This window comes from Maylandia zebra, linkage group LG9, assembly GCF_041146795.1.
Source record: "Maylandia zebra isolate NMK-2024a linkage group LG9, Mzebra_GT3a, whole genome shotgun sequence".
NCBI lineage: Eukaryota > Metazoa > Chordata > Actinopteri > Cichliformes > Cichlidae > Maylandia > Maylandia zebra.
In genome coordinates, this window is record NC_135175.1 from 35,492,914 (window position 1) to 35,520,095 (window position 27,182).

A 27,182-nucleotide genomic window follows, 5' to 3' on the forward strand; every position below is an offset into this window, starting at 1 on the left:
ATTTCAGACACTTTGATAAGTCTTCACATATCTCGCGCCAAAACTTCTGCACTGGTGTAATTGTCTGGTGTATTGCCTTGACAGTGTGAGCAGTTGTTGGAAGATGTAAAGCCCATCTTGAACATCCGATGACCTGTATAGTGCACTCTATGTAGTATTTTGTATTGTATTAATTGCAGACTGGGATTTTTAATCAATTTAAAGGTTTTTAAGCATACCTGAGACCAGAAGTTTTGGTCTAAGCTGACTGATAAATCTGCTTCCCACTTTGCAATAGGAAGGGATATTGATTCATCTAATTTAGAAAGTGTTCTGTATATTTTAGATAATAATTTGGGGGATTTAAGAGTAAGGAAATGTGCCGCACTTGGTGGTGTTTGTAATTCAGCTTGACTGAGGTTAAATTTCTTTTTTACTATGGATTTAATTTGTTGATATTCTAAAAATCTTGTCTTGTTGATCCCATATTGTGCAACTAGTCTGTCAAATGGAATAAATTCTGTTCCCTCTAATATATGTTCTAAGTATTTAATTCCTTTACAACTCCATTCTGGGAAATTAATCATATTATTGTTTTGTAATATGTCAGGGTTATTCCAGATAGGTGTACGTTTGCATGGGATTAATGAAGACTCCGTTATTTTTAGAAACTCCCACCATGCTGTCAAAGAGAAGCTGATGTTGATACTTTTAAAGCATTCATGTCTTTTGATGTTTGAGCTAATAAATGGTAGGTCTGAAATCTCTAGATCCTTGCATAGTGCCTGTTCAACATCTAGCCAGGGCTCATCTAAGAAGGTATGTTTTGACCATTCTGAGATGAACTGAAGCCTGTTGGCTAAGAAGTATTGGTGAAAATTAGGCAGATCTAATCCTCCTCTATCCTTGGTTCTTTGTAGCGTTTTTAAGCTAATACGCGGGGGTTTATCTTTCCAAAGGAATTTGGAAATATATGAATCCAGGGATCTGAACCAATCTTGTGATGGTTTGTTAGGGATCATCAAAAATAAGTAGTTTATTTTTGGCGAGATCATCATTTTTATCGCGGCGACCCTTCCCATGAGTGATATGGGTAAAGATTTCCATCTAGTCAGATCGCCTTCTACTTTCTTTAGAAGTGGGATGTGGTTTAATTTAGTTAAGTCTGAAAGCTTAGGAGAAACATTAATACCTAAATATTTTATATTTCCGGATTGCAGTGGGGCAGAGGAAGAATTATGGAAGGAGCAGTTAATGGGGAGAACTGTAGATTTTGGCCAGTTAATTGAATAATCTGAAACTCTTGAAAACCAGTTTATTAGAGTAATTACCTCAGAGAGGTTGGTTTGTGTGTTTTGCAGAAAAAGCAACACATCATCCGCATAGAGACAGGTTTTATGTTCTATGCTCTTACATTTTATGCCCTTAATTGTTGTAGCCTGTCTAAATGCTGCTGCTAGAGGTTCGATAAAAAATGCAAAAAGTGAAGGGGAGAGTGGGCATCCCTGTCTGGTGCCCCTCAGGAGACAGAAGCTGGAGGATGTCTGGTCATTTGTTCTGATACGAGCTGTTGGGGAATTGTATAATATTCTTATCCAGTTTATGAAAGAGTTTCCAAAACCAAATTTGTGTAAAGTTGCGAATAAAAATTTCCAGTTAACTCTATCAAATGCTTTTTCTGCATCTAGAGATAATATTATGGTTTCGATGTTTTTATCGTATGAGTAGTCTATTAAATTAAGTAATCTACGAGTGTTTGTTGAGGAGTGCCGACTTTTTATGAAACCAGTTTGGTCAGGATGAATTAAGAGGGGGGTTATTTTCTCTAATCTCTTTGAGAGAGCTTTGCAGATTATTTTAAGGTCTACATTTAACTCATTCACTGCCATTGACGTCTACAGCCGTCAATGGCAGTGCATGAGTCAATGGGTTTAACCCATTCACTGCCAATGGCTGGCAGTGAATGAGTTAAAAGAGAAATTGGACGATAACTTGAGGGAAATAAAGGGTCTTTGCCTGGTTTTAGCAGGAGACTAATGTTGGCAGAATTCATATTTGGTGGTAGTCTGCCATTTTCCTCGATTTCCTGCAACATGCCGTGGAATACTGGTGCCAGAATAGTCCAGAATTCTTTGTAGAATTCTGCAGGGAAGCCGTCTGGACCTGGAGCCTTATTATTAGGCATACTTATCAGGGCTTCCTGGAGTTCACTTGGCGTCAGTGGCGAATCTAGTTCCATTGCTTGACTGTCTAGTAATTTTGGAAGAGTTACGTTGTCAAGGAACAGATCAATTTCATTTTTAGATGGGTTTATTTGTGGTGAGTATAAAGTTTCATAGAAGTCCCTAAAAATGTTGTTTATTCTTCCAGGGTCATATATTGTATTCCCCGATAAATCTTTAGCAGCACATATAGTTGTTTTTTCTTTCTTTATTTTTAACTGGTTAGCTAGAAATCGACCTGATTTGTTACTGTGTTCAAAATTCTGCAAGCGAAGTCTTTGTATAAGGAATTGTGTTTTTTTATTAATAGCTTCATTTAATTCTAGTTTTGTCTTGCGTATTTTGTTCAATGTTTCCTGATCTTGGTTGCACGCGTAGGCTTCTTCTAGTGATTTGATGTTTTTTTCTAATTCCTGAATATTTTTGTTTTCTTCTTTCTTTTTGTGTGATGAGAAAGAAATTATTTTACCTCTCATTACAGCTTTCCCTGCTTCCCATAGAACAGCAGCAGATATTCCGGGAGTGTCATTAAAGTCTAAATATGAAGTCCATTCCTTTTTAAAATATTTAATGAAGTCTTCATCTTTAAGCAATGATGTATTAAATCTCCAGTTTTTTCTTGGCGTAGTGTTATTCTTGTACATTAGTGTTAATGATACAGGAGCATGATCGCTGACAGCTATAGGATGAATCTCAGTGTCTGAAATGTCACTCAGCAGTGAGCTGCTGACCAGAAAATAATCCAGACTAGAGTAAGAGTGATGAACATGCGAGAAAAAAGTATATTCCTTACTGTTGGGGTGAAGGGAGCGCCATGCATCACGAAGGCCAAAGTCGCTCATATACTGTTTGATTATATTTGTGGACTGCCAATTGCGCTGACTTCCTGTTGTGTTGAGCCTATCCATTTCTTCATTTAGTCCAAGGTTGAGGTCACCGCCAAGAATGAGTGTGCATTCGAGGTGTTCAGAGAGTGCACTAAAAAAACCGTGGAAGAATGAGGGTTCATCAACATTTGGACCATATATACTTACAATACATAGTTTTTTGTTCAATATTGATAGTTTAATAATTAGAAATCTACCCTCTGGATCTATAACTGTATCGAGTACTGTAAAATTAACATTTTTATATATTAAAATTGCTACTCCCCGTTGTCTAGAATTATAACAGGCTGCAAACACGTTAGGAAACTCAGGTGTTTTAAGTTCATTTAAACCTGTGACAGGTTTGTGAGTTTCTTGTAATAAAACAACATCTGCCTGTAGTTTTTTAAGCTGGTTAAATATCTTTAACCTCTTTCCTCTGGTGCCAGCTCCATTTACATTCCATGTGACAAACCTCAGCATGCCCATAATTGTGTGTGTATTTCTAATGATGTACGCTGGGTGTTTCGTTTAAACGGGTGGAGAGAATGTGGAAACATCCCTTGTTTGTAAATAGAAAGAGCGAGAGGAAGAAAAAAAGGTGTGGTGAGAGGCTCCATAAGTCTGACTATGTGTGTGAATATTCACTAATATGAACAAGCGTGGCTTGCTTATGTGTCCTGCAAGTCTGTGCGTGCTGTGAGGTTGTTGTGAATGTGCTGCCGTTGAGCGGATGTGTTTGCGTGATCGTGGTGTGAAAATATGGAGAAATAGAGGGTGTTGTTTGTAGGTTAGTGGGGAAGTAGGTGATCACAGCAGTGAAAGACAAGAGAAAGAAAGAAACCACATGAACTGTGAGCAACAACAAAAAAAAAGAAACGAAACGGAAACATTCCAATTAAAGCAATGACGGAGGGTGACGGTGTTATATCTGCTATGACATCATACTGATATTACTAGGTTAAACCCATGTTAAAAGAGAAAGTGTGAATGAATAAGAAACGAGTGTAGCGGGTTCTTATCTGGAGTGCAGTCAATATAACCACGGTGTGATGCCGGGGTCGCGGTACAGCTGTCCGTCCACGTAGAGCCGGTCCACGGCGATGACAGCACGGGAGCCTTTCTGGATGAAGCTACGTCGAATTGGGAACAGGACCTTGCGTCGTTCCAGGATCTCTTTGGGGAACTGGTCGTTCACGCTGAAGTCCGTTCCTTTCAGCTCTCTGCCGCGACTCTTCACCTGTTCCTTCTGTTTGAATTGACCGAATTTGGCCACAATAGGCCGTGGTCTCCCGGTCGGCGACCTCACGCCCCCCAAGCGATGTACTCTATCGAAGTCGATGTTCTTTACGGTGTCCTCCGGCAGCTTCAGGTGGATTTTAATGAAGCTTTTCACCGTTGCCTCCGCGTCCTCTCCGGCAGATTCTGGAATACCAGAAAACACAAGATTATCTCTCATGCTACGGGCTTGTAGATCGATAACGGACTCTTTTATTTTTTTATTTTCAATGTTTAGCTGGGTCACGTTATCGGTGAGAGATTTGACCGACTCCCGTAGCGTGGTATTTTCAGCGGCAAGCGATTCCACCTGCTGCTGGCTGAATTCCAGGGATTCTCTCAGAGATTTAAATTCCCGGTGTAAAATCTCCACCAGGGACAGCTTCGCATCGAAACTGGACAATCGCTTGTCGATTGACTCCAGGATGTCTGCGTTGTCTTTGCCGGCAGGCGATGTTGTACCGGGGGAGTCTGCCGGGCGACATCTCTTCGATGACGGCGTCTCAATTTTGGCCAGGGAGGATGCACTCTGGGCCTTCTGCATTACTAAATCTTGAAAACAGCGGTCGATGTAATCTTGGAGAGCGTCTAAACTCTCCCCGTTGTCCTCCAGGGTGTTAGAGATGATAAAACAGATGTTGTTAGTTATATGACAATTTATTAGTATATTTGGTAATACTGAAGCTTGGAAAACCTTTGTTAAACTCTATGCTGCCATTTGCTTTTTTTCCGCCAATTCTCCGGCGTCTGACGTCACCTACAACATGGGTCGCTTACCTTACTCGTCACTTACCCTGCTCCGTCCTCCTTACCCTCTGCTCCGTCCTCCTTACCCCCCTATATTTTGTATTTGTAAATCAAATGCGTATTTGTGTATTGAGTTTTGCAACTTTGCAAATAAGCATTAAGACTATATGTATTTAAATCCTAACAGTATCTGTAACCAGATATTAACAGAAAAATTTGTAACACTTGGAAATATTTTTTATACACATAGACAAATTCTCATCTGTAGATGCACAAAAGTAAAATGTTCACATATTTTGGTTTACAAAGTTACAAATACGCATTTGATTAACAAGTACAAAATATTTATGACTGTTGGGTCTGTGTTCCCACAGGCCCCGCTAGTTTAGAGACTTATTCCTCATGAAGAGCGAAATCAAGACAGAACATCTTCAACCGGTCTTTAACTCGCTAACGAGGAAAGGCTTTGGTCAGAAGCAGGCAGTGGAGCTCACGCTCCACCTGTCTCTAGCCCAAATCCTTCAAAGAGCAGCTGTCCTCGTAGCCTTTTTATTGACAAACTGTTACAGTTCACACAATAAGACACATCACAAGCACCTCCCACCGTAAACACCCCCCCCCCCCCCCCCCCCCCCCGGTTACAAACACAAGGTGCTGTGTGTGTGTGTGTCCATGTCCATGCTGTCCAGTCTCTTTTGCAGCTGCTAGAACACACCTGTTCAACATCTATTCAGTCAATCATGTTTATTTCGCATCCACAGACACATTGTACCTGTGTCCTTTATCAGGCTGTAGAGCGATAAGCTTTGATCTTTTTTTTATAGACTTTCCTGGATGATTTAAAGTCATTTTGAGTCAACACTCAACCTGCAGTGAGTAAATTTTAGGTAAAAAATTCCCTGAGTGTCAAATATTTATTGATGGAGAGAATTTGTTAATTTTTGGCGGGGAATATGCTTAAAATGCTTTCTCATTTAAAAACATTTTCATAAAATATTTTGTTCTGGACGTAGTTTTTTTTAGTGGGACAAACATTTCATCACTCATCCAAGCGACTTCTTCAGCTGACTGCAGGTTTCCGACCTTATAAACAGAACATTTGCACAATAACTGAAACTAGCCCACTGAATGAACAATGGGCTGAGGTAAGTTCCTGGATCATTAATATGCAAATTCTCATGACCATTGGTCAAAGACCACTGATCAATGGCCATGAGTACCATTGTTTCAGAGGGTGTCCGTCTCCCAAATCCACACTAGAAGCCAGTTCCACAGCAGAGGGGCCTGAAAGCTGAAGGCTCAGCTTTCTGTTGTGCTTCTAAATACTGTAGGAACTGCAAGTAAGCCTGCAGTGTGAGAGCAAAGTGCTCTAATGGGATAGTGTGATGCTATGAGATCTTTAAGCTATGATGGGGCCTGATCAGTCAAGACTCCGTCCTCTGTTCTTGTTTCACTGTGATGTTACAAAGATCTGTTTTGTGTCCCAGCCGATCAGCAGGAGGAGAAGAGTCTGACGGAGCACCAGACGAACATTTTCAACCATTCGGACTCAGCTCAGCCGCTACAGTGGACAAAAATGTCATCAACACAAAAGGTGAAGAACCTATCACTTTTATTGAAACTGTGCACTTCATCAGCTGATGCTTGTTTGTCAAGATTGAAAAGGATTCAAGAAGAAGTTTGTCATTTCGTATGGTATTACCCAGGCTGAAATGAAAGTGTTTCTCACCAGCATCTACAGTGCAATAATCAATACAACTAAAAAGAAAAATGGTTTGACAAACAGTAAAAAGGCAGTAATAAATCACAACAATAAAAAGGGGTAAATAACATAAAATCTTAATTCATAAACAAACTCCAGTCCAAATAGTCACACTCATACAGGTAGCATCAGCCCTTTCACAGAAGGGGCTAATTAAATTAAGTAGTGTGTGTATCTGGGGAGTATATTGTATGCTGTGTGTGTGTGTGTGTGTGTGGATAGGAGGCATCAGAGTATAGCTGTGCTAATAGCTGAATGTATGGTTATTGGGTGCAGTCCTGCTTTTCTGAGTCTCCCAAGGGAGTGCAGACACTTTTGTGCTTTTTTTTGATAACTGCTGTTGTATTAATGAAGAAGGACGGTTCATCAGCAAGGTGCACACCCAGGAACTTAACACTGCTGACCCTCTCCACAGCAGCACCCTCTATGGTGAAGTCTGTGTGGTGATCTCTGCCAGACTTCCTGAAATCGATCACCATCTCTTTTGTTTTGTCCACATTGTTGGTGAGATTACGGGATCTACACCACACTTCAAGCTGCTCCACATCTATTCTATAAGTGGTCGTTGTCAGTGATGAGACCAACCACAGTTGTTGTCTGCAAATTTCAACAATATGATTAGCACTGAGTCTGGCTTACAGTAATGTGTGAGCAGACTGAACAGCAACGGGCTCAGGACACCCCCCAGAGGAAAGTCTGTGCTCAACAAGATGGTCTTTGATGTGTGGCTGCCCACCTTGACTGTCTGTTGCCGCTTTTCAAGAAGCTGAAAACCCATTTGCAGGTTGCAGGGTCCACGCCTGATAGCATCAGCTTTTCCAACTGCTGCAGAATGATCGTGTTAAAAGCTGAGCTGAAGTCGATGAAAAGGACTCTGGCAGAGGGGTGTTCTTCCTCTCCAGGTGTGACAGCATAACATGGAGTGTGGTAGAGAGAGGTCATCTTCTGTAGATCGGTTGGTCCTGTATGCAAACTGAAGGGGATCCAGGTCTATTTGGAGACTGTTCACGATGTGCTTCAAGACCAGCCGCTCGAGGCATTTACTCACAATTGGTGTCCCTTGTCATTGGGGGAGGGGGCTTGTAGTACGTAATGTGTTGGAAGCCCTGCCACAGCATCGTTCCTCACACTGTGTTGAGAAGCGCTCCACAGTCTGATATTGTTGTCAAGGGAGCAGACATTGGCCGGCAACTGTGTCCGTACGTCTGGCTTGTATTGGTTAGCAGCTAGCCTCGCATTAGCTCCTCTATGCTTACCCTGCTTCTGTATCCTATCACACCGCTTTCTGTGTTTCCTCCTGGGTGTTGCTCAGAAAGAAAAGAAAGAAAAAGAAAAGAAAAACAAACAAAACACCTGGATCACCTGTATGGAGAAAAATAAATTGTGCAGCACGCAAGATAGACAGCGCACAATGTGCTTTGAGGCAGCAGGAAAGAAAGGTGTAGTCCGTGTCTGTGAACACCGGTGTGTACACCTGTGTGCATAGCTGTGTGGATCAGCATGCTTGTATTCCAAAGGTTTCTCCATGTAACGATCTGCTAGGAAGTGTGGGGAGCCATAGCGCCGTCCCCCAGGGTATGAAGCAGGTATGGAGGAGGTCCAGGCCCCAGATATCCAGAGGCCCCAGAGTACAAGGGCCCAAGGAGGACCACCAAAAGGGGGGGAACCGTGCCACCCTCCTGGGAAGAGCTGAGTAGAGCCCCAAACGAGAGGTCACCCAGCAGCTACGGAGCAGAGGCCAGAGGGGGTTGCAGTGGCGTGCCCGCGGGCTCTGTCGGCAGCCAGCTGCGGCAGAGAGGACCGAGCTTCAGGCCCAGAGGGCAGAGGCCTGAGGGCATCCCATCCCCCGGAAGGGGCCCAGCCGGGCCACAGGCGCCAGGCCCCGCCAATCGGCCAACAGCAGTGAGCCGGTACATACATGAGCGCCCAGCCCCAGACGACAAGGACCACCAACACACCAACGTCTGAGGGCATCAGCCACCGGCAGGGAGTGTGGTGAGGGGAGATAGGCCTCCGTACTTAGGAGGGCCTGAGATGTACCCAGAGAGGTTGAGTCTAAGACCCAACCTGACATATAGACACAGACGAACAGGCGCACGCAGATACAAACGTGCACAACCAAATACTCGGCACTCACCCAACGTGTAGACAGACACAAATAGACACTGCACAGACAGTCGCACTCCCCAAACATACTCTATATCCCAGGTCCAGGTACCCCCGCCCCCAGAGGGGCAAGCCGCACCTAAACCCAGGAGATGTAACCCTTCTCTCTGGGGTGGAGGCAAGCGTACCACCTCCTTATATGCAGTAGTAGGGAGGCCCCGCATCCCAGACCCCAATCTGACGGCCAGCACCTCCTCCCAGTGCCCCAGCCCTGACGTCTAACAGAACCGGGGTGAGTGAAGACCCAACACCTCCCTAAGCCCACTCATATGTAGTGTTGCTGTGTGCTGTTCTAAAGTGCATTTAAAACACAGGAGAGCATGGTACTTGCTTCCTCTCAGAGAGCAGCACGGCTCTTCCCGAAAACCCTTAGTGTCTATATGCATTTAAAATTGAGGGTAGGGCAACAGCACCAGAGGTGGGTTGGAATACACAGACCATCCTTTGGATGCTATAAAACGTGCCCACCCCCAAGGCCCTATATGTATGTGTTATGTGAGAGTGTGAGTAATGTGGATGTCTAGGTTGCAGAATAAAATTGAGGCACAGGCAGCCAGAAGGGGACAGAGGGGGAGTGCCTCCCCTGCACCTTGGTGACATACCTGCACTCCAAGCCCTGTGCGTGTGGGTGTGGTAGAGCGGGAATAGGGAGGCAGCTTAGGATGGGGAGGGAAGAAAGGGAGGGGCAAGCGGCCCCTCCCTGGGGCCAGCTCCCCCGCTGACCCCAGTAGGCACCCCCACACTCTGGAACCCACCAGGGCAAGGGGGCCCAGGCCCATCCGGACCGGGGCCCGCAGCAGCAGCACCGCCCAGCCCCACAGAGTCCGGGGCAGCCCACCCGACTCCATCCCAGAGAAAACTGCACCCACCCCATCATCCAGTCATCTCCCAAACTACACAAGACAATAGACACCCAGGTTGAGTTCATTCTCCACCTCTCTTATATCGCTCCCCCCACGTGCAGAGTGAGCTCCTGTAGAGAGGAGACCACCTGCAAAGATATAACAGCCTCCCCACCAGTTAGAGAGCCCCCTAGTTGGACCGATGCATCAGAGGTCCCCTACACTGGGGCTGAGCCCCCCTGCACCCACCCGCCCACAGCTCTGGCGACACAACAGCCAGGACCCAAGCCCCCAAGGCCCAGCAAGCACCCCAGACCGGGGGACGGAGCACCCCCAAGCCTCCACGCCCGTCCCGGACCCAGGCTACCAGACCAGTAACCAACGTCCGCCAGCACAGACCCTCCCCCATCTCTGCTGTACGCAGCCACAAGGGAAACACCATCTAAGAGCCCCCAGAGCCCCTAACCAGGTCATGGCCACATCCCCCGGGTTAGGCCCTCAAGGGAAAACGTCCCTAGGGACTCCCCAGACGCCCCAAGGCCATCCCTACCCCCGTATCCACCACAATAGCGAAGGCAGGACCAAACCATGACCCCCACCCCCACTAGGTGATGAAGCCGATCAAAGGAGCCCAAAGGGATTGATCAAATGTGAGGCTGTTTCAAGACGACTGTGATCTATTAGATGGTTTTTATATTGGTTAGAATTAAGATTATTTTTATTTTTCCAGTTAATGAGGACCATTTTCTTGGCTATGCATAGGGCCGTAAAAACAACGTGGGCTGTGTTTATTTCTGCAGTGACCTCATCCAAGTTGCCCAGCAAGCATACTAATGGAGAGGCTGGAATGTTACATTTCAGACACTTTGATAAGTCTTCACATAACTCACGCCAAAACTTCTGAACTAGTGGACAGAACCAAAGAGCGTGGATGTAATTGTCCGGTGTATTTGCTGTGCAGTGTGAGCAGTTGTTGGAAGGCTTATAGCCCATCTTGAACATCCTATGACCAGTATAGTGCACTCTGTGTAATATTTTGTGTTGTATTAATTGGAAACTGGGATTTCTGATCCATTGAAAGGTTTTTAAGCATATCTGAGACCAAAGGTTTGGGTCTAAGCTGATCGATAAATCTGCTTCCCATTTTGCAGTAGGAAGGGATATTGATTCATCTACTTTAGAAAGTGTTTGTAAGTAAAGTTTTGTAATATGTCCGGATTGTTCCAGATAGGTGTACGTTTGCATGGGATTAATGAAGACTCTGTCATTTTTAGAAACTCCCACCATGCTGTCAGAGAAGAGCTGATGCTGACGCTTTTAAAGCATTCATGTCGTTTGATGTTTGAGCTGATAAATGGTAGGTCTGAAATTTCTAGGTTATTACATAGGGCCTGTTCTACATCTATCCAAGGTTCATCTAAGAGGGTGTGTTTAAACCATCTAGAGGTGAACTGAAGCCTGTTGGCTAAAAAATAGTGATTAAAGTTAGGCAGATCTAATCCTCCTTTATCCTTGGTCTTTTGCAGTGTTTTTAAGCTGATACGTGGGGGTTTATCTTTCCAAAGGAATTTAGAAATATACGAGTCTAGAGATCTGAACCAATCTTGTGATGGCTTATTTGGGATCATTGAAAATAAATAGTTTATTTTTGGCAAGACCATCATTGTTATAGCGGCGACCCTTCCCATGAGTGATATGGGTAAAGATTTCCATCTAGCCAGATCAACTTCTACTGTCTTTAACCCTTTAAAGCCGGTCGGAGTGAACACGCTCCATTTTGCGTAACTATTTATAAATCCCGGTAGCTCTGCAACCAAGTAAGCTAGCGCAATAATTTTTTTTGCATATGAAACCGGAGGAATTGTACTTACATCTTATGCCATCAGCTTGTCCTAGGTCACAGTTTCCTTCCACATATAGCTTTGCAAAAACTGCATAAAAAGCGCTTGCAGCACCAAAAACAAAATATTTCAGAAACACGCTTTGCCGATCCGATGAGCTGTTCATAACACTTCCTACATCCATCAGCGTGAACTATCCCATGTCCGCCATGACCTGCCCGAAACCGGAAGTGACGTCATTTTGCGGAAATGTAGTTTTTTGCCATCAGGGCCTCATGAGCCTATACTGGTGTTTTTAAAAGTTATATTTGACTTTATGACTTTCTGTGTCATTTCTGGGATGCTTAGGACTCATATTGCACTGCTGGAAATAGTTTATTTTGATGCATATGCTGTTTTCTTTGCAAATTTGCATTATAATATTTATTTTCGTTTTTCCTACAGTATATGAAAATTGGTGTATTTCAAAAATAAAACTAAGAAGACACTCAAAATTAATTTCCTGTGGTGAGAAACTAGTTTGTGCAACTTTTTCGCATTTACAGTTTTGAGGGATATGCCTCTTAAATTTCTCTAACTAGAAATATATGTTAAAAAAACGATTTTCAATTTTTTTTGTAGTTTATTGTACTTTTTTGCAATTTATGTAATTACTATGCACTTAATGCATACATATTATTAAAATTTGGGCTATAATGGTTGTATTGATGTATAGCAACTTGAAATACTCCCAAAAATGGCACTACAGCATGTAAAACTATAATATAAGCTCTGGCGCACTTGGTTCTATGGTAGGTCTTCAAGGGTTAAAAGTGGGATGTGGTTTAATTTAGTTAATTCTGAAAGTTTAGGAGAGACATTAATACCTAAATATTTTATATTTCCAGATTGCAGTGGGGAAGGAGAAGAATTATGGAAGGAGCAATTAATCGGAAGGACTGTTGATTTTGACCAGTTAATTGAATAATCGGTTCAAGGTTCTTTATTTGTCACATGCATAGTTATACAAGTATAACACACAGTGAAATGTAGCCTGACACGCTCCTCGACATGTGCAAAAAGATTGGGGGGGGGGGGGGGGGGGTGTAGAGGAAAAACATTATATATATATATATGTAGTATATACATTGGGTGAATGTGCAGCAGTAGCAGCAAGCAGGTGAATTCTGTACATTAATATGAATAGACATCTGACTATTTTACAGGATAGACAATATAAACATATTTAAAATTAAAGGAATTGAAATGTACATTGTGCCTTGGTTTAGAGTGTCTGGAAGAGAGTCCTGTCTCAGTCAATTATAGATGATGTGAGAGGGCGGGTGTGTGTGTTTAGGGCACGGATGGCTTGGGGATAGAAGCTCCTCTTGAGTCTCTCTGTCCTTGCCCGGAAGATGCGGAACCTTCTATCAGATTGCAGAAGTTGGAACAGTTTGTTGCCAGGATGGGACGGGTCCTTCAGTATCTGCGCTGCTCTAGTCCGGCATCTCCTGGTGTAGGTGTCCTGAAGCGGGGGGAGAGCAATCCTGCAGCAGCGTTCTGCTGTACGGATCACTCTCTGGAGAGCTTTTTGGTCCTTCACACAGCTGTTCCCGAACCACGATGTCATGTTCTGTGTGAGGATGCTCTCCACAGCGCCTGTATAGAAAATCCTGAGGATCTTTGGAGAGACCCTGAACTTCCTCAGTTGTCGTAGGTGATACAGGCGCTGCCTAGCCTTTTTGGTCTGGACCTGAATGTGGGCAGCCCATGTCAGGTCTGAGGAGATGTGGACACCAAGATACTTGAAGGACTGCACCCTCTCCACTGGAGCTCCATTGATGATAATGGGCTTGTAGTCTCTGTGCTGACCCCTTCTGAAGTCCACCACCAGCTCCTTCGTCTTGCTGACGTTCAGCTGGAGGTGGTTGTCCTGGCACCACGATGCAAGATTCTTCACTTCATCCATGTAGGCCGTCTCATCGTTGTTGGAGATGGCACCCAACACCACTGTGTCGTCAGCAAACTTCACAATGGTGTTGGAGCCATGGGTGGCCACACAGTCTGAAGTGTAGAGGGAGTAGAGCAGTGGCGAGAGGACACATCCCTGAGGTGCTCCTGTGTTGATGGTGATGCTGTTGGAGAAGCACCTGCCCACCCTCACCACCTGAGTTCTGCCAGTGGGGAAGTCCAACACCCATGCACACAGACGGCTGTTAAGTCCCAGATCCCTCAGCTTTGTGAACAGTCTGCAGGGCACTATTGTGTTAAACGCTGAACTGTAATCAACAAACAGCATTCGCACATAGTTACCCTGTTTCTTGTCCACATGGCTGAGAGTGGTGTGTAGGACGTGGGCGATGACGGAGACACTTGAGAAAGAGTTTATCAATGCAATTACCCCAGAGAGATTGGTTTGTGAGTTCTGGAGAAAAAGTAACACATCATCTGCATAAAGGCTGATTTTATGTTCTACATTCTTACATTTTATGCCCTTAATTGTTGTAGCCTTTCTAATTCCTGCTGCTAGTGGCTCAATAAAAATTGCAAACAGTGAAGGGGAGAGTGGGCATCCCTGTCTGGTGCCCCTCAGGAGACAGAAGCTGGAGGATGTTTGTTTGGTCATTTGTTCTGACACAAGCTGTTGGGGAATTATATAATATTTTTAACCAGTTTTATAGCTTGAGGGAAATACAGGGTCTTTGCCTGGTTTTAGTAAGAGACTGATATTTGCAGAGTTCATATTTGGTGGTAGTCTACCATTTTCTTTGATTTCCTGCAACATCCTGTGAAAAACTGGTGCCAGAATCGCCCAGAATTCTTTGTAAAAATCTATTGGAAAGCCGTCTGGACCTGGAGCCTTATTATTGGGCATACTTATCAGAGCTTCCTGGAGTTCACCTGGCATCAGTGACGAATCCAGTGCCATTGCTTGGGTGTCTAATAATTTTGAAAGAGTTATGTTGTCGAGAAATTGATCGATTTCATTTTTAGATGGGTTTATTTGTGGTGTATATAAAGTTTAATAGAAATCCCTAAAAAATATGTTTATTTTTTTAAGATCATATATTGTATTCCCAGATAAATCTTTAACAGCACATATAGTTGTTTTTTCTTTATTGATTTTTAACTGGTTAGCAAGAAATTGTCCGGATTTGTTATCGTGTTCATAATTTTGCAGGCAAAGTATTTGTACTAAGATTTTCGTCTTTTTATTAATAATTTCTTTTAATTCTAGTTTTGTTTTGCGTATTTTGTTTAATATTTCTTGATCTTGGTGTGACACATAGGCTTTTTCTAAGAATTTGATGTTTTTTGATGTTTTTTTTTCTAGTTCCTGAATATTTTTGTTTTCTTCTTTCTTCTTATGTGATGAGAAAGAAATTATTTTACCTCTCATCATGGCTTTCCCTGCTTCCCAGAGGACAGATGGTGATGTTCCAGGAATGTCATTAAAGCCTAAATATAGAGTCCATTTTTTTAAAAAGTATTTGATAAACTCTTCGTCTTTGAGCAGTGATGTATTAAATCTCCAGTTTTTACTTGGTGTAATATTATTCTTCTGTATTAGTGTTAAAGATACAGGAGCATGATCGCTGACAGCTATAGGATGAATCTCAGTGTCTGAAATGTTACTCAGCAATGAGCTTGTGAAGAGAAAATTATTTAGAAGATAAAGAAACTCACAACTCAGATATCTATTTTTTACATGCGCATGGGCAGTCATGGGCGATCTGCTTTGCACTGATGTGCACAACAGATGAGACACAGAAAAAGCGCCCAGGGCATCCTGAACGTCCTTTATTTATACTTAAAGCAAGTCTCCACAGCAGTAGGAGTGTCATGTATGGAACTCCTTAAAAGGAGAAAGAGAGGGGGAGTGCCAGTCTGTCCGTTTAAAACCGGATGTCACCACATTCCTTTTACACATATGGCTTCAATTTCTCTCTCCCTGTGTTGGCTCCAATTCACAACCTCTTCTTCCTTTAAATGAAGCTACAACTTAAGCATAATCACAAAATTAAAAATCTTTCATCAGAGCTGCTGAACAGAAAATAATCCAGACGAGGTTTTTTTTTTTTTTTTTGCACTCGTTTTTATTCATTTTCAAATTAAACCGTAAGTCTTTTTTGTAGATGGAATCTTATTTAATGCAACCACAAACCCAAACTCAAAGGGGTCTGGTGATGCCAACCTGTATGGATTGTTGCTAAAACAGTATGCAGTCAGAAGGAAAACAAACGTCTTCTTTCAGCCAGTCAGAGCTGTGCTCGCTGTCCAAGCCTTTTTGTTTCAATCACAAAAACTGGACCAATCCTGGGACAAAAATCAAACACTGCAGAAGCCAAAAAAGAAAAGGTTAAAAACTGTATTTGGTGACTAATCATGTTTGATTCACCCCCCAGGTTTGGGAGCGGTTCTGTGGGCCGTAATGTGAATATTTAAGAAATTGGACAATGTTTCTGTTCAGGCATGATGCAAGGTAGTGCTCCTCCAGTCTGCTTTGTAGGCCATTTTGGAAGCAGCAGTCAGGTGAACAGCAGATGTAATTCCATTTTTCGATCTCCAGGCCATCTTTGAAGAAAAGCATGAATGGTGTGATGCCGAAAAGCATGAATGATGTGATGCCGACTCCATGGTTAAGTCGGTGGCGCCGCACCGACTTAACCTTTTTAACCTTAAAAAAGATGGCGCCGGTGCATGTGGCTTGCTGTCTATCACTGCCAGTGTTGGTTGTTTGTTTTGATTTTATTGACTATTGTAATAAATGCCAACTCTCTCTTGGTGTATGATCGCCTAACCGTACTGGATCTCCGACCTTCTGCCAAAGGCTGGGCAAAGTGGAACCAAGCTGGACATAAAACTTTGCCCCCGCTAATATCGGAGATCCCGGCTCACCTGTGCCGTGTTCCAGATCCATCACTCCGGCAAAAGTGCTGACGCCGGGGTCGAAGGGCTGGCTTCCTGGTGAAGCTGAAAGCTTCTTTAAGGTATTCTCTTAAGCCCTTATCCAGAAAACAAGGAGCGGTGCCAAACTTCTGTTTCTCTCGGCGATCGTTGGAACCTGTCTGTACCTGGCTGGTACCTGTCATCTGCCTGGATGGGATGTTCCAGTCCCGCCGGCGTGGTGTGAATCTGCAGAACCTGCGGCCTCTGTGTCGGGCTTCTAGGACGGTTAGCGACGGGGATCCGCCGCTTACCGCCAGGATTGGCCTGGTAAATGCTAGGTCCCTAGCGAACAAAACGTTTATCCTGAAGGATTTCTTCACATCCCGAGGACTGGATTTTCTCTGTGTGTGCAAGACGTGGCTGAGCGCTGGGGAGTGCAGCCTCTTCTCAGATCTTCTACCTGGCGATTGCTGTTATTCTAATTCCCCACGTATGTTGGGCCGAGGAGGAGGAATAGCTACGATCTTTTACAGTCATTTTAAATGTAAGAAGCTATCAACCCCGTCGTTCACCAGCTTTGAACTGTCTGTTTGAGTTGGGCTGCTCTCACACAGTGTTGTGTGCGGTGGTTAAAATACAATAAGGACTTTGTGTTGACTTTGCTGACTTCTTGGCTGAATTCCTGCCAAAATATGATCGTGTTGGTATTGTTGGGGATTTTAATATTCACGACTGTTGTCCTGATATGCCCATGGCGAAGGGCTTTTTAAACCTTATTGATTCGTTTAATCTGGTGCAATGTGTGACAGGTCCCACACGTGAACGTGGACACACACTTGATCTTGTTTTATATCATGGCTTTTCTGTTTTTAACATAGATTTGTGATGCTGTGTTTTATGACCACAGTCCTGTGATGTTTGAAGTTCCTCTTGCCTGTGCCTCAGTTAAACCTCACGCTGCTGTTCAGCACTGTCGTGTTTTAACTCCTCCACTGCTGAACACTTTTCATCAAGTCTCTCCTTGTGCTCGTGACCTCTCAGTCTCTGTTTCCTCCTCTGCTGTCTTTGACAGGTTTGAGCATGTGACTCTTTCCGTTTTAAAGGAGACTGTTGGTCGTTTTAAGTCTGTAGGGTCTCCAAATGATGCCGTCCCTCCTCAACTTTTAAAAGAGGTGTTACCTACAGTTGGTCCTTTGGTTCTTGAGCTGGTAAACCATAGTCTGACTGTCGTCAGGTGTCGTCCCTAAAGATTTTAAACATGCAGTAGTCAAACCCCTGATTAAAAAACCTGCTCTGGATCCTACGGTTCTTGCAAATTACAGGCCTATCTCCAAACTACCTTTTCTTTCCAAAATTCTTGAAAAGGTAGTTTACAGCCAAATAATGGCCTTCCTGGAAAAGCAAAATGTGTTAGAGGTTTTCCAATCTGGTTTTAAAGCCTTTCATAGCACTGAATCAGCCCTTTTAAAAGTTTTTAATGACATATTTTTAGCGACTGATGCTGGGGACTGTGTTGTTCTTGTGCTTTTAGATTTGACAGCTGCATTTGATACCGTGGATTATGCCATTTTATTCTCTCGTTTGGAGCACTGGGTGGGCATTAGGGGCACAGCACTGGAGTGGTTCAGGTCCTACTTGGCGGGGCGAACTTTTTTGTGTCAGCCTCGGTGACTATGTGTCGTCCTCCGCTCCCCTCTTGTGTGGTGTCCCACAGGGCTCAGTTCTAGGCCCCCTCCTCTTCTCTTTATATCTGCTTCCTCTTGGTTCTGTACTGAGAAAGCACAGCATTCCTTTCCACTTTTATGCTGATGACTGTCAGATCTATGTCCCTCTAAAGAAAAAAGGCAGATACCTCACACAGCCATTACTTCAGTGTCTCGATGACATTAAGACTTGGATGTCTGTTAACTTTTTAAAATTCAATGATAAAAAGACCGAGGTGATGGTTTTTGGCAGCCCCACTGAGACCCCCAATGTGTATGTAAATTCCCTGGCACAGTATGTTAAGCCAACTGTCACAAACCTGGGGGTCAAAGTGGACTGTGAACTGAAGCTTGACAGTCAAATTAAGGCAGTGGTAAAATCTAGCTTCTTTCACCTCAGGCAGCTGGCAAAAATAAAGCCAATTCTTTCACGGCAGCACTTTGAGACAGTGATCCACGCCTTTGTTAGCACTCGGCTGGATTACTGTAATGCACTTTATATTGGGGTGAGCGCATCATATATTAGTCATCTACAGAGGGTGCAAAATGCCGCAACTCGTCTTTTAACTGGCACTCGAAAGTTTGAGCACATTTCCCCTGTTGTAGCTTCACGTCACTGGCTGCCCATTTCTTTTAGGATTCATTTTAAAATTCTTTTATTTACTTTTAAAGCTCTCCATGGCCTAGCTCCATCTTATCTCTCTGAGCTGCTACAGCCTTATACACCCACCCGCTCTCTCAGGTCAGCTGATCAGCTGCTCCTGAAGATACCCAGGACTGGGCGTAAACTTAGAGGAGATCGTGCTTTTGCTGTAACAGCTCCAAACTGTGGAACGAGCTTCCTTTAGAGATTAGACAGGCCACTTCTTTATCTGTTTTTAAGTCACTCTTGAAAACCCACCTCTTTACCCTGACCTTTGACACCACGTGAGATGTTGGTTTTTATTTTTATTTTAGTTGTTTTTAGGTGATTCGATGCTGTTTTATCTTGTTTTTGTTTTAATATAGGGCTGTTTTAATTTTATGTTTTATTTATTTATTTCGCTGCTTTCTGTTATTCTATTGTTTTCACTTATTTTCTGTACAGCACTTTGTTCCTGTGCTGGGTATTTTAAAGTGCTTTATAAATAAAATTGGATTGGATTGGATGGGGCCAGGTAAGCGGCCAGAGACAGCTCCATAAGGAGTGGGTTAGCTAAGCCAGTTTTGTCGGTGCTGTCCAACGTCATGTACCGTTCATAGCTGGCTACAGTGATGCAGGTAGACAGAGGTTTGCCACATGATGCACTTAGCTCTCAGACAAAGTTTGGGAACATAGGAAGGCAGTTTTTAGATATTGCGGGGTCCAGTTGGAGGAAAAAGCCTGTGAACCGCGACAGCTTCTGAGCTGGCAGAGGAGAGGGCTAGTCCACCTGCAGCTTCTTAGCTGCACAGTGAATCAGGGGCTGACTGCCGAAGCAGTGGCGGCACATTGGGGCTGTGCACACGTCATCACAGATAATCTGCCTTAAAGGCGTGAATAAAGGTTTCCTCAGCCAGGACACGTGAGGGCATGATATCCCATAGCACGTGTGTTGTACCGAGTGTATTGACTGAAAAGGAACTACTTCAACCTTTGGTTTAAAACTAGTGTTAATAGAGGAAATTTGAAGGTTGAGTTTGTTCCACGACTGCATTTCACTCACTGCCTCTGTTTGTATCTCTGTCACTGCAGGACCAACATGGAGCAAGAAGTCAGCGCTCTCAGGAGGCCGACAAACCTCACAGAAGAAAGGAAGAGAAAACATACAGTTGTGACTTGTGTGGAAAGTCTTTTCACTGTTCGGGAAACTTAGAAAGACACCAACTCATACACAGTGGAGTTAAAACGCACAGCTGTGAGTTGTGTGGACAGTCTTTTAACCGTCCTGGAAACTTAAAAACTCACCAACTCGTCCACAGCGGAGTTAAAGCCTACAGCTGTGAGTTGTGTGGAAAGTCTTTTAACCGTCCTGGAAACTTAAAAAAACACCAACTCGTCCACAGTGGAGTTAAAGCGTACAGCTGTGACTTGTGTGGAAAGTCTTATACCCAGTCTGGAAATTTAAAAAAACACCAACTCGTCCACAGTAGAGTTAAAGCGCACAGCTGTGACTTGTGTGGAAAGTCTTATACCCAGTCTGGAAATTTAAAAAAACACCAACTCATGCACAGTGGAGTTAAAACGCACAGCTGTGAGTTGTGTGGAAAGTCTTTTAACCGTCCTGGAAACTTAAAAACTCACCAACTCGTCCACCGTGGAGTTAAACCATACAGCTGTGAGTTGTGTGGAAAGTCTTTTAACCGTCCTGGAAACTTAAAAACTCACCAACTCGTCCACAGTGGAGTTAAAGCGTACAGCTGTGACTTGTGTGGAAAGTCTTTCACCCACCCTGCAAGCTTAAAAACACACCAAGTCGTCCACAGTGGAGTTAAAGCGTACAGCTGTCACATTTGTGGAAAAACTTTCCGCTGGCTAGTCAGCCGAAACAATCACCTACGCATTCACACCAAAAATAATGTTTACTGCTGTGATCAGTGTGGTAAAGCTTTTGTGATATACAAAAACTTACAACAGCACATGTTTACCCACACTGAGGAGAGACCTTATAAATGTGACCTGTGTGAGAAGACTTTTAAATCTCCACATTACCTCAAATCACACCAAAAGATTCACAGCAGAGAGAAACTCTAAAAGTGCAGTTACTGTGAGGTATGTATTTTTCTTTTAACAGTTTTACAATTTTATATGAATGAAGTTTAATTTCAAAGCTTAAAAGTTTTAAAAGCTCCTCCCCTTTCTCTCTATCTAACATTCACACTCCAATGGATGCATCGGAGAGCAGGTTGGAGTCAGTATCTTGTGGGATGCAGAGTAGAGCATCCAGGGGTTTAATCACCAGTCTTCCCATTAAGTAGATTACCTACAAATGAAGACTTAATGTTGCCCAGTAAGCTGAGTGTTGAAATGTAAACAGTAAGATATAATTGGGCACTGGCACAGATACTCCTTATTTCAGGCGGTGTTAAAAATAAAAATGTTGAAAGAATTCCCTGACTTCCACTGTCTTTGTGTCTTTGTTTAGAAGCAGAGCGACACAGATGGATCCAGTTCTCAACCCTGTCGTCACTGTGGTAGTGGGAAAGAGTTTCTCTGTGACTTTTGTGAAAAAACTTTCAATCATCAAGAGAACCTAAACAACATCAACTCAGACACACTGGAGACAAAACGAACTACTGCAAAGAATATGGGAGAGGCTTCCCTAAACCAAGTGAATTAAACCAAAATTAACTCTGTCACATGGGGTCAAAAACCATCTCTCCTTCACCACTGCGGATCATCTTAAAGTGCATGGAAGAGTCCACACAGGAGAGAAAACATACAAATGCAGAAACTGGGAGAAAAGTGTCTCGCTGTCAGGACGTCGTAACAAACATGAACGTACATACATGGAGGGGAAACTACAGCTGTGACCAGTGTGACAAATCAAAACATTTCACACCCATTGATTTTGAAAACCTTCAATATGAACTAAAGCCATCAACAGGATGTGAAACGACCACTGATGTGACTTTATATCCAAGAAAAAGATAAAAAGTCAAGCTGATCTGGGTCTGGGTTGTACTTTGGTGTATTACCACCTTAAACAGTTTGAGCTTTTTGTGGTTTCATTGACTCAGTTATGTCAGATTTCCTCTCTGTCCTGGTCTGGATGCTCATCTGTAAAGAAGTAAAACTCGGATGGTTCAGTGGTCTCTAGCAGCTGATTAGTGATCCAGCACTTCTGTGTATCATGCAGTTGTGCTTCTTTTCCTCTTGTGTCGACTCAGCTCAGTTACTCGGTTAGAGGGTTCCACATATACAAGAATCCTTCCTGGAATCGGTTTTTTGGTATGAGGTGTTCTTGGGAAGACGTCACACCACCACCACTGTGTCAGGCTGTTCCTGTGATCTTCTTTTAATGCCACGTGTAACGGGAATCTCTCGAAAAACTACAGCTCCAACTACAGCTGTTGTTAGATGTGAGATGAGCCTTTCTGTTGTTGAATCTCTCCCCCCATTGAATCTCTTATTGCTGAATCATGACCTCTGACCTTATCTAAGCTAAGTAAGGCCTGCAGGTCTTTAGATGATGATCTGGGTTCTTCAGTGACCTCCTGGATTAGTCATCGATGCACTCTTGCAGTATTTCTAGTCAGCCACTTGCTCCTGGGAGGCTTGAGTACTCTTCCATTTTTCCTGTAGTGTGGATAATGGCTCGTAGTTCGCTTGAGTCCCAAAGCCTTAGAAATGACTCTGTAACCTTTTCATACTGATGTCAGTGACTTTGTTTCTCTGCTGTTTCTTTTGATCGTATCATGATGTGCTGCTGTGTGAGGTCTTTCAGCCGGCTTCCATACATGGTCAGGTTGTTTTTCATACCTTTTTACCCTTAACAAATGAAACCATTTACAGACTATTTTCCACTGACCCAGGTAACCTTTGTCATATTTCTTTCCTTTTTGATCATCTGAAACATTCAAATGTTGAGTCCTTCAGGTGTAACCTTGACTGTTTTCCCAGTTGCAGCTTGCAGCTAGGCTTAATCCTTCCTTTTTATACTACTGCTTAGCCACAACCAGCTGTGACAATGTTTATGGCTGGTTTGGTTAAAGTGCCAGTTTAGTAAATAGGAGAGGGCTCTCAATCCCACCAGTGCATAAAAACGTGAGTTCTCTGTCATTGCTCACTTTCTGTAAGAATGTCATGGCCCTGGGTCTTTTGACCCAGCGTTTTGTGTTTTCTATTATTGTGATGTATTTTGGTTCTGGTTTTCTCTTTCTTTGGGTTTTGGTTCTGTTCTTCCCCAGTTTAGTATTTAGGCTTTTCTGCCTGTGTATTCCTGTGTCAAGTCCGGATTTCTTAGTCTGTGTCTTTGCATGTGTGAGTTCTTGTTTTATTTTGTAGGTCTGTGTCTCTCGTCAGTGTTTCTAGTTTCACTCCCCTTGTCCCGTTATGTCCAATTACTCCCAGCCGTGCCTCCGTCTGTTTCAGGTCTGTTTTTTGTTTGGCTTTTCCCAGTTTAGGTTACTCCCTGGGGTCCGTTCTTCGTACCTCGCCTTTGTAAGTTAGCTGGATTTGATTGTTGACGATTTCGCGTGATCTTGGATCGTTCGGTTCTCCGAAGCTCATCCGGGACTTGCTGTCATAGCAACAGATCCGTAAGCGTAAACCTGCTCGGGAGCAGGCTTACTTTATGTAAACAGGATTAGATCGTGGCCACTCAGGTATGTCCGCTTCATTTATACGAAAGCAACAGCGACATTTTACCACTGTTTCACCATAAATAAATAACATCAATGTAACTAAAGATAATGCAGCACTTGATCCTTTTATTGATTTCACACAGATACATACAGGTCATTTCCTAAAAAAAGGGAAATGTACTATTAATCATTCTATTTCATGTATTTGATTATTTCAGATGTAATTCATATTTTAGAGTTGTAATTGTAAATTACTTCGTGTAATCAAGATGAGAGACCACGGCTATAAAAGCGAAGGTGGATTTGGGAAGTCTGTTGCAGCCATGTCCTGTCCGTATACGCGAGCCACCCATTGCGGAAGGTGCAAGATTGATAAGGAGAGTCCTCAGAATTCAGCGTTTATTGCGGGATAGACAGGATCCTTTAGCTCAGCGCGACAGTGTGCTCATAGAGAGATATCGATTTTCCCGTGAGGGTATTATTTACTTAACCAACTTGTTGACGAGGGGGTGCAGGACCACCACCTGTCTTTTTTTGCTCTGCCCTTTTCTTGGTTGCGGTTATAAACAAACAAACAGATTATTTCAGGGTCTCTTTCCAAGAGACGAAAAGCAATATAAGTGATAAATATTACCATTCTGTGGAATATTCTTATATTTCACTTTTACTTGTTCCCATGTTCTAGTGGGTCCTGTCGCTGCTCTAATGTGAAAGAGGATATAATATAATATAATATAATATAATATAATGTAATATAATATAATATTAATATGATAAATCTACCCTACCGCCTACTGGTGTTGGCCAGACGGGCCGATGGCGCGATATGGCAGCCTGGCTTCTGTCAGTCTGCCCCAGGGCAGCTGTGGCTACAACCGTAGCTTGCCTCCACCAGTGTGTGAATGTGAGAGTGAATGAATAGTGGCATTGTAAAGCGCTTTGGGTGCCTTGAAAAGCGGTATATAAATCCAATTTATTATTAATATTATTAAATTACTTACGAGTTTAATTTGTCAGCAACTTTCTGCCAGCCCTCTCTCCTTGCTTTTGCAGCCTTTGCAGTGTTCCCTTGAGTTTTAATTAAACTCTGAAACTCCTGGAATCCCTCAATCAAGAGTTCTTGCTCTGCTGCTGAAAAATACTGAGCGCGCTCCTTCGACATTTTCGCCGACCAATCAAAGGGTTGCCGATCAATGTTTCTACTATCGATGCGTAGCCCCTTTTAAGCCACCCAGTGATCTCACGTTACTTCATCCAGCTGTACTAATTGTCAACAACAGGTGTGTTCGGAGAACCGGAATAGCGAGCTCAAAGTTAGCGCAATGATTTGATCTTGGATATAGTAAGCGAGGTACGAAGAACGGACCCCTGTTCTGTTTTTTCCCACCCTCGCCTTTGTTTATTATCTCACTGTCAATAAAGCTTCCTCACCTCAGTTGTGCTGCATCCTGGGTCCTTTAATAACTTACACCTGGCTCGCGTCGCGAACCGTGACAAAGAAAGCATGTTATCCTCAGGCAGAGCTGCAGACGATCAATAATCCATAACTACTGGATGGTGGACGTTTCTCTAAGCAGACAGTCAGTTCTTGGGATGCCGGCTGGATGTAGTTTCACAACCTTTAACTTAATCTCTGTGTGTTTTTGACATCTTATGCTCTGGTTTAACTTTCAAACAACCTGATTAATGAAAGCACATCAAATAACTCCTGTTTGTCATCAGCGGTGGCTTTAGGATCATCCTCACCTGCTCATGGTTGCAGTTGTTTATCGGTTGAATTGGCATTTACTTTATAGTGTGATAAGATGTTAATAAGCGTATAAAGCTGTAAAGCCTCTTGAGTGACTTAAATCGCCTTTCTTCCTCAGTGTGATGCTCAATGTGAACTGCAGGTCGTCTTGATGATGTCTATATGCCTTAACGCATTGAGTTTCTTCAATATCATTGGTTAATTAGATATTTAGATTGATAAGCAGCCAAAATTGTGGACCTACTAAAGTGACCAGTGAGTATACAGTCTGGTTATCATCGTGTTTAACTTTGTTCACATGCACTGATGAATGAACAGCTGATGGCTGTAGCATAACACCCACTGTAGAAAACGGTATTCGTTATCAGGAAACATTAAATGCTGAGTGTTTCCTCCCCACTACAGTTGTGATATATCTTCAGGTGTCAGAACTTCTCACAGTCCTTCAATCATTCCACCAAAACACTGATGCTGAAATACCTGACACATCCCTGTACAGCACAAACCCCCCATAACCATCTAAATTAAGATTTTCTTGTAATAAAAGTAGTAAAGGGAAGAAACTTTCAACACTAGAACAGGAGGGGTCCTTTTCACATCGGACTAAAACAGCAGCTGTAATTTGTATTTACTCAAATTACTTCAGGTCTGCACAGACCTCCCCTCACCACCTCCTGAGTACCCAGGAGAACACCAAGGCGTTCGTATATAAAAGCCACTTCACCAATAACTGGTTTCAGCTTTTACCTTGTGACAGGAATGTTCTTTCACCTCAAAATGACTTGATACAAATCATGAGACACATGTTTGACAGATTACACAATAATTTTATAAGCAAATTGACATTTTAAAATATTGTAATACTATCATATGTGAGAAATAATTCCTAGAATAAAGACTGAGCTGCTTAAGACTGAAATCATTGCTTTTGTGTTTTGTGTAATGCTCTCAAAGTTACTCAGAGTTCTCTATGAAAATTATTTATTCAAGCTTTGTATCCCATTATGCATTACATCTAAGGAAGAAAATGGAAAGGTTCGAGTAATGCCAAAAAAAACCTCTCTTTTGCTGATGATGTATTGTTCCATACCTCAGATTTCATATACAGAGAGTAGGGTGCAGTGAAGGATTTTTCCTGTCCGCAAAATAAACACACAGGTGCATTTAAAACTTTGATTTCTCTGGATGAGTATTACAGTCTTTTATAGTCTTTATTTCAAGAGGTGTTTAGGATAAATGTTTTCAAGGAATTCCCTGACTTACACTATCATTGTGTGTTTAGTAGGGGTGCAACGATATTCGTATCGATATTGAACCGTTCGATACAGTGCTTTCGGTTCGGTACGCATATGTATCGAACAATACAAAATTTGTAATTTATTTTATCAACTTTCCTTCTGACGATGCTGTCTGTGTTGAGCGCTCAGTGAATCTGAGTTCGACTACTCCGCCTAGGCTGCACTGTCGAGCGCAGATTCACTGAGCGCTCAACACAGACAGCATCTCAGAAGGAAGAGCGCAGGGCAAGCTAGCGAGACAGAAGTTAAGCTCTCCTTGCAACATGGACCTCCCCCACCCTCATTCAGATCTGGTGTTTGGAATTATTTTGGTTTTCATGTGACGTATGACCCTGAAGGTAAGCGAGTCATGGACTAAAGTAAAACCGTATGTTGGATGTGCCACGCAATGCTCAATTACATGGGTGGGAACTAGTGTGTTAGCGCAGTTAGCTCGTTAACGTGTTGGCCGTCTAGCCCCACGCACGAGGCGATCGGCGGTAGCTCGTTAACGGAGATTTGCCGTGTTGTGGCGTTAAGGTCAGATTAACCTGAAAGCACTAGTGGGAACACAACGAATATGACTGCACATTTACGCCGACATCATCCTAGTGC

The 27,182-nt window shown here is 43.1% G+C and overlaps 1 protein-coding gene and 1 long non-coding RNA gene across 3 annotated transcripts in view; one reads left to right on the forward strand and one right to left on the reverse strand.

Annotated features, from left to right (window-relative positions):
• The window catches only part of LOC112435295 (uncharacterized), a 28,584-nt gene extending 3,609 nt beyond the window's left edge, over window positions 1-24,975 (forward strand). Inside the window, exons 2-4 of the long non-coding RNA XR_013100249.1 lie at window positions 6,580-6,686; window positions 19,990-21,006; window positions 21,380-24,975. This is a non-coding gene — a long non-coding RNA (uncharacterized LOC112435295). The remainder of the gene's footprint in view (window positions 1-6,579; window positions 6,687-19,989; window positions 21,007-21,379) is intronic.
• LOC101471554 (uncharacterized) overlaps window positions 1-27,182 on the reverse strand; it is a 291,948-nt gene that overhangs the window by 18,802 nt on the left and 245,964 nt on the right. The window lies entirely within an intron of this gene.